Genomic DNA, 3,320 nt, shown 5'->3' with positions numbered 1-3,320 from the left:
CAAAGCTTTGAGGCATACCTGGCGAGTGACGAAGGACCTATAGCCATAGGGTAAAATAAAACCAAAACAGAACAAAGACTTACATCGTAAGTCAGTCTACAGAACCTAAAACACTGGGCTCTGATACCAACTGTAAAGACTCAACTCCTTATACTGAGCTGAAATCATTACTAAATGTAAATACCATAATTTAAGTCATATAGTTTGGTTGAAATGAATAAAACCTCAAAATTTTATTTATAAAAAAAACCAAATCATGGTAATGTGCGAAATACAAACAAATATTAAAATCCTACTCGGGCCCTATCTACTTTTAAATAAACGAAATAGTAAATAAAGAAAAATAAAACTCACGTACAAATGTTTAAAACGGGGTGTAAGCGAAAGCAGAGATCCCTATGGCTCGCCACGGTCACTTCTGGTCGCTTGCCAGCTTGCCCTTGCCCCTACCTCGACCTCTACCTGAAAAACATGACATTGAGAGAGTGAGTATAAAATACTCAGTAAGGGACCCACTACTAGTCCCACTAGGTGCCTGTTAACTTCCTATTAGAGTCCTTAAAATGGTACCCAATAACTGGCACGTTCCCGAACACGTGCGACATGCGCTCCCGTAGGAACGAAATCTGGTCTTCGGTCCCGGCGGAGCACCTAGGACATACTGGTCTGTAGCGAACCCGGAGGAAACACTAAACAATCGGGCTTCGAGGATCCCGTCGAATCACTCGAATCATATCTATATCCATGCTAGACTGGTGTCCCGTCGGACTACGCAGTCCTAAATAGGTAGTGATCCCGAAGAACACCCATGCAGGTACGACTCTAATAGGCTAAGCTAACAGGTACCCTAACCATAGCATACACATACATAACATCATCACGTAATCATATCAGTCTAATCATCATCTCACATCTCATCACAATATCGAACATACAGTCATAATAAGCCACGTCATCACATTATACCATGCCATCATATAAAACCACATCATCAGTCACATCATGCTCTCATTAATTTACATGTGTTATATAGTCTAGTCCTTAACGTGCATAACTGGAAGTGTATGCGGTCTCATGGTTCTGGTCGTAGAGCTCGTAGTAGAAATCTCTTACCTGGAGATTTGCTCGATGAGTCCTAACAGCAAGAAAACGTGTGCTTTCCAAGCAGCGAGGCCCTAAATGGTTAGGAACAATTAATAACCTAACCTTCATGGAAACGAAGTCCAAGAGTCGTTCGAAGCAACTTACCCTAGATCAAGGTTGCAATAATTTCCTTTAAGTCGAGAAATCCCACGCTCCAACTCCGATTGGTCCAACCGACCCTTTCAGAAAGATAATTTTAATTTAATCCAAAATTAAATTATTTAAAAACCAAAATTACTCTTCGTTGGGTATGCCAAAACCCAACCAACTTACCAAAAACTCACCAATGACAGGTGGGGAAAGGACCGACAAAAGCTAGGTGGCTTAAAAGGGCTTGGCGGCTAGGCCGGAAAAGCAGGGATCGGCTTGGCTTGAGGGCAGGTGTCGGCTCGGCTTGCGACAGAAGGGGGACGTAGCTCGGTTTGAGGCCAGGTGTCGGCTCGGGAAGAAAGGCGCCGGCGCGGCTTTGGGCGCCGAGCAGACGTGCGCGGGCGTGGCTGGTGGGTCGGAGCGGGCGTGCGGCGTGGAGCGGATCGGGGTGGAGCGACGTGAATCGGATCGGGGCGGAGCGTCGCAGATCGGATCGGGACGGAGCGACGCGGATCGGATCGGGGCGGAGCGACGCGGATCGGATCAGGGCAAAGCGACGCGGATCGGATCGAGGAAGAGCGACGCGGATCGTATCGGCTCACTCGGGATGAGTGGCGGCGCGACTCGGCTGATCTACAGTGAACGCCCGACGGCAGTGTCTGGCGAAAGGCAGCGGCGGCGACTGGCGGATGGCGGCGGCGGCAGCTTGCTAGGGTTTTCTCCTTTTTTTTCTTTGGTGAAGATGGTGATGGTGCATTAATTGCACATCCCAATGCCCCCATTTAAATAAAATAAAACCTTTTATTTTATTTTATTTTGTTTTAATTTAATGCTTTACTCCTTTTCCCCAAAAATCTCAATTCCACCCAATCGCATCAATCCCTTCTCTTTCTTTTTCTTTTTCCAAATAATATCTCACCATTATCTTTAACAAAAATCAATTCTCTCTCTCCTCAACCCAAATATCTTTAATCTTCAACAAATAACTTTACCAAATTTATTTTTCAAATAAAACAATTATTATCCAAATCAAAATAATTATAACTCTAAACCTTAATTAATCACAAGGTCAAAATAATCAAGTTTCTCAAATAAATTCGAAATTTTCATATCCACACTTAAGATAATAATGAAAAAGGAAGTCAAATTTGTTGGGGCGTTACATTATTAAATTAAATTAAGAATTTGTACACATATAGCCAAAATAAAGATACTTTATATATATATATATATATATATATATATATATATATATATATATAAAAGAGAAACTTACATAAATGTAACAAAACTCTAAACTATTTACGGCCCGTATAACAAAGCCCATAAGGTTGTCATTTTTTAAATATTCCAGATTTGTCCTTCCATTTTTCTTTTCTTCCTCGTGATTCGTCTTCCTCCTATTATTTCGTCTTCCCTTGCAATTTCGTCTTTCTTCTTTTCTCTTTTTCTTTTCTGTGATTTCTTTCCATCATATTTCTTATTTTTCAATTCTTTATTTATGCCGTTTAATGTTTCCATCGTTTTTTTCTTTTCCTCTTCGTTTTTTTCGCTTTGATTTCTTTTCATTGTCTTTCTTCTTTTCTTTTGTTTTTTACACGTTTAAATTTGGTAACCAAATGTAAACGACTATGTATAAGACTGTGTACAACAAAATAGCAAAATCTAAAAGATCGTGTATAAAGAATCTTGAAAACAAATCATTTAGATTGAAATAGCCAAATATAAACGATCGTGTAAAAGATCGTTTAAGAAAGTAAACGATCCTGTAAAAAAAAAATAAAAGATCGTGTATAAAAAATCTTGAAAAAAAATCATTTGGATTGGAGTAGCCAAATGTAAACGATCGTGTAAATAAATCTAAACGATTGTATAACAAAAGAATTTAAAAAATCGTGTACCAAATTTTAAAAAAACCATTTAGATTTAGGTCCCCAAATCTAAACAATCATATAACAAAATTAAACGATGGAATTAAAAACATAAATTGTAGTCATATCTAAACGATCGCGTATAAATTATAATCATATCTAAACGATCGCTTGGTAGTAATATCTAAACGATCGCTTTGTAGCCATATCTAAATA

Source organism: Cucumis melo, chromosome 5 (genome assembly GCF_025177605.1).
Source record: "Cucumis melo cultivar AY chromosome 5, USDA_Cmelo_AY_1.0, whole genome shotgun sequence".
Taxonomy (NCBI): domain Eukaryota; kingdom Viridiplantae; phylum Streptophyta; class Magnoliopsida; order Cucurbitales; family Cucurbitaceae; genus Cucumis; species Cucumis melo.
This window is presented reverse-complemented; position numbering follows the sequence as displayed.